This window comes from Entelurus aequoreus, unplaced genomic scaffold, assembly GCF_033978785.1.
Source record: "Entelurus aequoreus isolate RoL-2023_Sb unplaced genomic scaffold, RoL_Eaeq_v1.1 HiC_scaffold_32, whole genome shotgun sequence".
Taxonomy (NCBI): Eukaryota; Metazoa; Chordata; class Actinopteri; order Syngnathiformes; family Syngnathidae; genus Entelurus; species Entelurus aequoreus.
This window is the reverse complement of record NW_026907964.1, coordinates 447,439-457,030: the sequence shown is the minus strand read 5'-3', so window position 1 is coordinate 457,030 and position 9,592 is coordinate 447,439. Positions and strand designations below refer to the sequence as shown.

At 38.5% G+C, this 9,592-nt stretch overlaps 2 long non-coding RNA genes across 5 annotated transcripts; both read right to left on the bottom strand.

Annotated features, from left to right (window-relative positions):
- Nucleotides 1-210: 210 nt before the first annotated feature.
- On the bottom strand, nt 211-1,942 carry LOC133645295 (uncharacterized). 2 transcript variants are annotated; one of them, XR_009824964.1, is made up of 6 exons: nt 1,590-1,942; nt 1,273-1,499; nt 1,166-1,209; nt 947-1,068; nt 690-808; nt 211-577 (listed from the first exon to the last, which is right to left on the bottom strand). It is a non-coding gene; the product is annotated as an uncharacterized LOC133645295 (long non-coding RNA). The 2 variants fall into 2 exon arrangements; XR_009824963.1 differs by having other exon boundaries at nt 1,273-1,942.
- Nucleotides 1,943-4,014: 2,072 nt separating this feature from the next.
- LOC133645298 (uncharacterized) lies at nt 4,015-9,592 on the bottom strand. Of its 3 annotated transcripts, XR_009824969.1 has the most exons (6): nt 9,519-9,592; nt 8,319-8,362; nt 8,198-8,251; nt 7,864-7,935; nt 6,290-7,118; nt 4,019-4,827 (listed from the first exon to the last, which is right to left on the bottom strand). It is a non-coding gene; the product is annotated as an uncharacterized LOC133645298 (long non-coding RNA). The 3 variants fall into 3 exon arrangements; XR_009824968.1 differs by having other exon boundaries at nt 4,015-7,142; XR_009824967.1 differs by having other exon boundaries at nt 4,016-7,118.

Here is a 9,592-nt window from a genome sequence, read left to right as displayed (position 1 = left end):
TCACATAAGTGTGAAGGTGTTCATCAAAATAGTTAACAGTGAGAACTCTCAACAAAATGAATACCTCATCACGGTCAGAAAAGGTAACAATATACACTGTCTCTCCAAAGATATGTTTGTTGTCCAGATCACATTTGAAGGAAAGCACACAAGCAGGTGTGTAGCAATGACCAAATATAGACACACAACTGATACTCCAAATGTTTCAATCATTGATTGAAACTTTATTAGTAGATTGCACAGTGAAGTACATATTACATACAATTGACCACTAAATGGTAACACCCCAATAAGTTGTTCAACTTGTTTAAGTCGGGGTCCACTTATGTCCACAGGCTGCCATTTTTTCAATCAACAACTCCTACTTTACCAAGCAGGCAAGGTTACAAGCCCAATACAATTTGAAGAGTTAGTCCAGACTGCAGGTGAGACCCTCTTCCTGGAGTGGAATGACATGGGCAGCCACGAGGACATATTGTGTTGATGTTGTGCTGCAATGTCCAATGCTCACCAGACCAGGTTGCATCACTGGAGCAGGGTCAGTGGTTTGTAGAAGGTCATGGAAGCTTCTTCCTGGCTAAAACAGTGTATGCAACACATGTGATTACATCATCTTTACAAGTTATCAATCATTTACTGAAGATATCTCACTTGTTTTATATTCTTATCACAAATTAAGATATTCTTACTTGTTTAATGTAGGACAGCACTGACTTGATGCTGCATTTTGTCCATCCCATAGATCTTCTTGACCCAGTAGGGGGCAGATCATGTGTGAGCATCTTCAGTGCTCTACAGCACCTTCATTCTGTACAAATAGACAAATATACACAGTTTATATCACTGACATGTGACACTGTAAGGTTCAATGTGTGTCAACTTGGGGAGTCTTTGGAAGATGACACAAAAAGACATGATAATCCTCCATAAATAAACTAAACATTACCAGCACTCTCAGCTTCTGGTGGTTCATCTTTTCCTTCAAGAGCAGCCAGCTTCAACAACTTTGGTCCCATTTGTGTAGAAAGATGTCTGTCTTGTATGGAAACATCTTCTCAAACTGTCGATCTGTTAAGGTTTACCAACAGGACAAGACAAGGGTGATTAGATAAGGTTATATGCAAATCCATTTGAGTGCAGGTGGTGATTACATTTACTGACTTACCAGATATGGTACATCGATGAAACGAGGGTAGTTCTCAACAATCTCTGCCAGAGTAGGTGACTGATTAGATATCCAGTATCTTGGGTGGAAGTAGGTTTTGTCCTTACCCATCTTGATGGAAGAAAGGTTCTCCGGACTAGGCTTCATCCTTATGATCACAGTTATCCATTCTTGGACAGACTCATCACTTTCTGTAACTTCTTCAAGTCCAACAGTGACTTCAGATGAGCCACCCCTTCTGCAATAACTGCACCGATCATCCCTTCGTTTGGTGGATATTCCTCAGCTTACCTTCCAGAAAGCCAGCGTGGCATGTTGGATCATAGACGTGTTCCTTTACAACACAAATAAAACTGGGATCTAATGAGCTACTGTCACAATCAATCCAAGTAATGTGTGTTTCTCACTCTTAACATTCCCTTACATATCCTTATTTTCGTCCTCCATGTTGATGTTAAGTGACGGGTAAAGTGTCACATGGTTCTGGCGAGAAGTTTTTTGTCCGCACTTACTGGATAACTGAGGAAAAACATCATGAAGAAGAAAAAGGACACATTAACATTGGACATAACATTAGACGTCCTGTAGTTCAAAATAAGTGACAAATGTCTACTTACAACTGACGGCAGTTGTTACCAGTACCCTTCTCCATTTTTATGTAAGTGAAGTGAATTATATAGCGCTTTTTCTCTAGTGACTCAAAGCGCTTTACATAGTGAAAGCCAATATGTAAGTTGCATTTAAAGCAGTGTGGGTGGCACTGGGAGCAGGTGGGTAAAGCGTCTTGCCCAATGACACGATGGCAGTGACTAGGATGGCAGAAGCGGGGATCGAACCTGGAACCCTCAAGTTGCTGGCACGGCCGCTCTCCCACTCCTCGTAGAATGCAAAAATCCTGGGATCTTTTAGTTGGAGGCGAGTGTTGGCAGTGTCAGGATGAAGATCACTGGCTGCTGTTGAAGTGTGAAGGAACAGTCCACTATTTTATTTCAACCAGTGTAGAGATATTAACACTTCATCTAAGCCAGCGTGTCCAAAGTGTGGCCCGGGGGCCATTTTCGGCCCGCAGCTAATGTTTTACCGGCCCATCATTCTAAAAAATACTAAAAAAAATGTTTGAAAACATTAAAAGTGGAATAAAAGAGCAAATGGGTGAAACGAAAGGACAAAAACTTTGCAATGTTCACTCTAATAACACAATTTGTTTTTACAATTTCTCACAAAATAATCAAAATCAATGTTGCTATGAATTATTGACCGACTTAAGGACAAAAAGGACATACAAAACATGAAAAAAAAGTTAATTATATAAATTGTTATTACAAACATACAAAGCTAATTACACTATATATTATCTGAAGCTGATAGAGATTTAAGTGTTAAATGTAAACATGAGTGGGGCACTTTTGGATCCCTAAGAATTTTAGTGGAATTAAAAAACACCTGTCTTTGCTAAAAAATTTAAAATAAAAAATTCTAATCAATGTTGCTATTAATTATTGACCTAGTTAGGATCCAATTACTTCACATCAAATATTCCACTTTGAAAATCTTTTTGGGAAAAATATTGTATATTTGCCCCCAAAAAATAGAGTTTTGACAAAAAGCTCATGAAGTGTGTGTGTATATATATTTTACACCTGAAGTTGAATTACAGATTCAAGCATTTAATTAAAAAAAATATATGAATAAAACTTGTTTTAAACCCGTTTTAAGACTGAAACCCTTCTGCGTCCCTAGGACCTAACTTGCGGGAGCCAATAAGGTTAAAAAAAAATAAAAAAATAAAAGTGGATATTGTATTGGTTTTGAAAAAGAAAAAATATCAAAATGGCCCCCGCATGTTTTGATTTTTCAGTGTGCGGCCCTCAGTGGAAAAAGTTTGGACGCCCCTGATCTAAGCACTGGGATAATACTACAAATAAAAGGCACATAGGCTCACTAAACAGATGATTATGTTTAGTGAGCTGCCTTAAATGAACAAACATACCTGCTGTACTTCCATTTCCTGTGTGGTGACAGCAGTGGCACTGACATACCAAACATCTCATTGAATGGACTTGAATACAATTTGGAATGTATCCATGTTTTCAACTTGGCAGTTCACATCAGTGTCAATGAATTCATTCAAATCTGAGCAGAAATGCAGAATTCTGGTCATTTCTGCTTTGATGTACACACCTGTGTAATGTCCTTGACTTTACCAGGAGTGGAAGTCTTCTTGAAAATGTCTCTGACATCCAGGAGGACTTGTGAGACATCTGGGAGAAGCCATTCTTCTACATGTGTACAAACTCAAATGTACAGACAAACACAACTAATTCAATACAACTCCAAGGAAGGACTTTGTGTAAAATAATAATCATTTAAGAGATTATAATACACATACAGTAGTTAGAACAAGCTACATTTTGAACCATTATTAGTCCAGTGCAAATATGTTTACATGTCATAGGTGACTTGATTTCTGAAACATTGACTATGACTGGAAATGGCCTTTAATACCTATGCAACATATGGACAGATTAAACTTAAAAAAGGTCATTTAAAATTGAGATAACATACCCAAAAGAAAGCATGAATAGTTTAAGTCAACCAGTGCAGTTTTGTCAAACAGTTTAATTGATACTGTGGAGACCTTCTTATCAAATCTTACCTTAGTAATGTTAGCTAACTTGTGGAATCAAACCTGCAAAATAAAGCCAACATTAATTTAGCCATTAAGCAACATTATGTACACAGCATAACCAGGCTACTATTTGAAAGAGCCCTAAAATAATAATAATGGAGGTTTAGTATAGCTAGCAATATGGCTAGCTGTTCATCAGCAGTTCATTTGCACATGCACAACTTTACATCTTGTCAGCAGGTTACAGTCACACATTCCCAGCAAAACTACCACTATTACACCCTTTAAGATACAACAACGTGCAAGTAGACTGGAATATGCTTACCTTCATTAAGACGGATACAGTCGCAGAGGTCCGGCGGTGATGGCCACGTAGATCACAGAAAAGGCGGGACTTTTTTTGTTTTGTCCCCAACTCTATGGCCACCCAGCTGATTGTCAAAGCTCATGACACAATGTTGTGTAGAATGTCTGTGTTACTTCCCCTCAGGAAAATCCTGTGATTTAACACATTTGTTGAAATCATTACACAAAACATGTGTGGATTTCCAACACATTCCTTTTAAGAGTGTGGAAACGGGGTTTGTATACACACACATATTTTAGGCCACAGTAACACTCCAGTTTGAAAAGTAACACTGTTGACATAGGAAAATAAAACCATACTTGAAGTGATTTTGTCATTTTTAATGTTGAACAACTTACATGTTTAAAGTCTTCCTTATAAAAGGTAAGCAGGCACACATGCAGCAGAATGTGTGGCATTTTTTAATGCCAAAATATTGTGTCCAAAAAACACACTCAGTGTCATGTTCTAAATCAGAAATAAAAGAATAAGACAGGGAAATATTTTCACACATTCATGAGTTAGTCACTCCTCTGTTACACAGAAATATCCTGCAGTTATCTTGCCATATATACAGTATGATTGCTGTGTGGATTTACTTGTGTTCAACAGGACGTTACACGGCTCCACCAAGACGTGATGGAGGACCAAATGGACATGGCGGAGTACAGGAGGCAGAAGGAGAGACTGCAAGGAGACAAAAGAAGGCTGCAAGAACGGCTGAAAAGGGTCAAAACCGAAATTAGAATACTTGAACTGAAATGTAAGGAAGGTAGATTCTACAATCTGACATTACAATATTGTTGTTAAGTTTAAGCAATCTCTTGCAGTGGATCAGCTGCACACCAAACATGAGCTCGCACAACTGAGAAAAAGGTATGACTACTTGAGTGGGCTGATAATTAACTGTTTCATTTGTAACTTGTATCTTACCTTAACTGAAATTAAAACTATTTCTGTTTGGAGAGTGAATCGCAGCGCAGGGAGTGGCGGAGTGAGTAGCGGAGATGAAATACAAGTGTCAGTTAAGGTAAGCTACAAAAATACAAGCTACAAATGAAACAGTTAATTATCAGCCCACTCAAGTCGTCATACCTTTTTTCAGTTGGGAGAGCTCTTGGTTGGTCTGCAGCTGATCCACGTTCCGTACATTTCAAGTCAAGCTTTGCAGCAGATGCTGAGCGGGAGAGGAAAGGACAGAGAGCCTGAAAGATGAGCCGAAAAACAGAAAAATAAAAGAAGTCTACTCTGCTCAAGTATGATTTTGATTGATTGAGACTTCAGTAGATTGCACAGTACAGTACATATTCCATCCATCAGTGGTCAATTGACCACTAAATGGTAACACCCCAATAAGTTTTTCAACTTGTTTAAGTCCACGTTAATCAATTTGTGATATGTTGGAGCAGCAGGCAGCTATATACTCTGCATTGACCCACAACACCCTGAAGACAAATGTCATACATCAACCTGTCTGATGATGACTTGAGAGTGGCAGAGGAGGTCCTCCAGGTGCTTAAACCCCTCAGAACTGTTCCATCTCTACAGAGCACTGAAACGTCACCATCTGTGTCAATGATCCTGCCACTGAAAACAAGGATTGTACAATCCATGACTCCAAGTGTGGAAGACAGCAGCATCACTCCAGATGTCAGGCTTTATTTCACTACCTATGTTTCAAGGAAGATGATGTGCCTTCTTATGTTGCACTTTAACTTGCTTTTTATTATTGGTCATTGGTCCAAGTTTAAAGAAAGGAGAAGTGTCTTTTGATGTTGCACTGTTTTTCATTAATTATGTTAAAAGGAAGATAAAAATGCATGCCATGAATTTATTAATGTGGACTTAAAGAAGTTGAAAAACTTATTGGGGTGTTACCAATTAGTGGTCAATTGTACGGAATATGTACTGTGCAATCTAATAAAAGTTTCAATCAATCAAAAAGTCAAGTTGATCAACAAATTGTATTATTCTCCAGTGCAATAACAGTACTGAAATGAAGGCTAAAAGGGCATTAATGGGAGCTTTAAAAAAAGAAAGAAAAATAGAACTAACTAAATAGTTACTTTTCACAGTAACGCATTACTTTTTGGTGTAAGTAACTGAGTTACTTTTGAAATAAAGTAGTTACTGGTTTTCAGTAACTAACCCAACACTGGTCACGGATGGGCTTGGGAAGAGTGTTCCAGAGGGTGGGAGCAGCGATGGAGAAAGCTGTCACCCCAGGTCCGAAGCTTGGTTCTGCATGGTGGGGAGAGCAGGTTGGCATCAGAGGAGCGGAGGCTGCGTGAAGGTATGGAGGTGAAGCAGGTTGGTGAGGTAGCAGGGGGCCTGCTTGTGGAGGGCTTTGTGGGTGAGGAGGAGGATTTAAAGTGGATCCGGTGAGGACTGGGGAGCCAGTGGAGTTTCTGGAGGACTGGGGTGATGTGCTCACGGGAGCGGGTGTGGCTGAGCAGGCGGGCGGCAGAGTTTTGAATGTATTGGAGTTTGAGAATGTTGCAAGATGAGTCGTAGAGGATGCTGTTACAGTAGTCAAGTGTGGAGGTGATGAAGGCATGGATCAGGGTTTCAGCGGCAGAGAAGGATGGACGGAGACGGGCAATATTTTGGAGGTGGAAGAAAGCAGTTCTTGTGATGTGGTTGACCCGGTGTTGAAAAGAGAGCTTATTGTCCAGAATGACTCCGAGGTTGCGGATGTGAGTGGATGGGGACAGAGTAGAGTTGTGAGCAGTTTTGGTGAGGGATTTGGGGCCCACGATGAGCATGTCAGATTTGTCAGTTGAGTTTGAGGAAGTTGGAGTGCAGCCATGATTTGATTTCAGTGAGGCAGTCGGTCAGGGTGGAGAGATTTTGTGGAGATGTAGCTGGACATCATCTGTGTAGCAGTGGAATTGGAGGTGATGGCGGCGGATGATGTTACCGAGGGGGAGCATGTACAATGAAGAGAAGTGGACCAAGCACCCAACCCTGGGGGACACCTAGTGACAGAGGGGCAGTACTACCTTTACAAGAAAGTATGTATTGATGTATTACAGTACAAGGACAGAATTACTTATATAATATACTATCTTTAGATGAAAGTGTAAATACATATGTATATACTATATTTAGCAGTATTGATGTATTACAGTACAAGGACAGAATTACTTATATAATATACTATCTTTAGATGAAAGTGTAAATACATATGTATATACTATATTTAGCAGTATTGATGTATTACAGTACAAGAACAGAATTACTTATATAATATACTATCTTTAGATGAAAGTGTAAATACATATGTATATACTATATTTAGCAGTATTGATGTATTACAGTACAAGGACAGAATTACTTATATAATATACTATCTTTAGATGAAAGTGTAAATACATATGTACATACTATATTTAGCAGTATTGATGTACTACAGTACAAGGATAGAAACATGCTATATTTCCAAGAAAGTGTAGGTATTAATGTACTACACTACAAGGACAGAAATACTTCTAATATACCAACTTTAAAAGACAGCATAATGATGTACTACCAGGACAGAAACACATGTTATACTATCTTTACAAGAAATGCTAAGTATTGATAAATACTGATGAAATATACTATCTTCAGAATAAATCCCAAGTACTGAAGCACTACAAGGACAGAAATATTTCATCCTGCATGACTTGTATTTAACTCCTGAGTAAACACTGCCCCCTGGTGGACTCTTTCACCACATACCTTGTCTCCTTTGGTTCCACTCAGACCTTGAGCACCTGGAACGCCCATCGCTCCTCTCTCTCCTTTGCTTCCCTGTCATATATGAGAACAATGAATAAGTATTGTACTTTCAACACAGTCTTTCCCACTATTCCTTGTGGAGCCACTGGACCGCGCTGACCTCGGTCTCCCTGCAGTTACACGTATGAGGTGAGTACCTGGAGTCCGTGTTATTGACTCAAGTATTTACCTTGGGACCAGGAACCCCAGGCTCGCCCTATAGTAATAAGTCATTTCAGGTGTGCAGTAGAAAAACAGTCTAATCGATAAGCACTGGATTTGTTTAGGTACTTACCAAAGGTCAAGGGTCACCGGACATGCCGGCATGACCTCTGGGACCAGGCTCGTCCTAGCAAGAGAAAAAGTGGTTAAAAGTGAAGTGCATAATGTAAAAAGTTTGATTGAATAGTGCTTACTTTAACTCCAGGTCCACCTTTGGCTCCTGGACTAGCAGGTAATCCTAGAGAGAGAAACACAACACAATCATACACATGTACTAGAACACTCTTTATTTAGGACCACATATTACAGTGCATTTTAATGTACAATCACCTCATGATAGTATTACACAATTCCCTAAGCCAGTGATTCTCTAACTACAAAGAATGACATAAATATGCAAACAGTGTTACTGTTCAAACTGTGGCCAAAAATATTCAATGAATACTTATGGCCACTACACAACTGTATTTCAATGTTGGTCATTATGGTGGTACTTGGAGAGCAAAGTTGTTTTTCCTGAAGTGGTACACATACATATATATGAATGTCAAATTTGATCCATTTTGTGTAAATGATAGCAACATATAAATGTTTGTCAACATTATTATGCTTCAAGCAACATCTTTTATGCATAAATGTTGATTTCTGAAAGTAAAAACATTTTCTAATTGGCTAAACTGTTTCAAATTATCAATTCAATCTGGGAAAATGTTAAGTACAAAAAACCTTAAATAGATATCTTTATTAAGAAGTTTTCTAACCCTTTTTTTTCTTCTTTAAATTGTATCATATTTTTTAAATAAGTTTTAATACTTTGTATTTGCTTTTATTTTCTTTCCTTGACATGTTTTGTTCAACCTGATGGATGTGTAAAATTGTTGAAAATAAAAAACAAGTTTAACAAACTATGCTGTGTGTGTGTAATATATATATGCATACATACATACATACATACACAGTATACATATACATAGTTCTGATGTTGTGACCTCTGTGTATAATATACCTTTTCGCTAGTTACTAATAAATATCCATCCATGGAAAACTTCACTATAGTAATAGTAATTATACGTCAGGGTCCGCGCATGCGCGAAGACAACGTCCCCTTTTTGACGGCATTCTGTGACGTCACGTTTTGTTATGTTAGAATATTTTATGAGTGTGTTGTCTAAAAACTAGCTTACCTAAAAGTAAAGGGGAACATGAGGGGGATATTTAAAAACATGTATAATTATAATGCAATAGTAATCGTCCAAATTTGACGCGAACATGAATGTTTAAAACGCGAGATTTTAGCCGAGGAGCTATCGCTAGCTGTTGTGCTAAGTTGCTACAAAGAGAGATATAGGTTATCGAGCAAATGTATACATGGAAATAAAGCTGTAGTCACTCACCAAAACCAAAACTTTGCATCACTCTGGAGTAGAGAAGCCGTCACATTTTTCGAAATGTTTGGTAGTTCCACGCA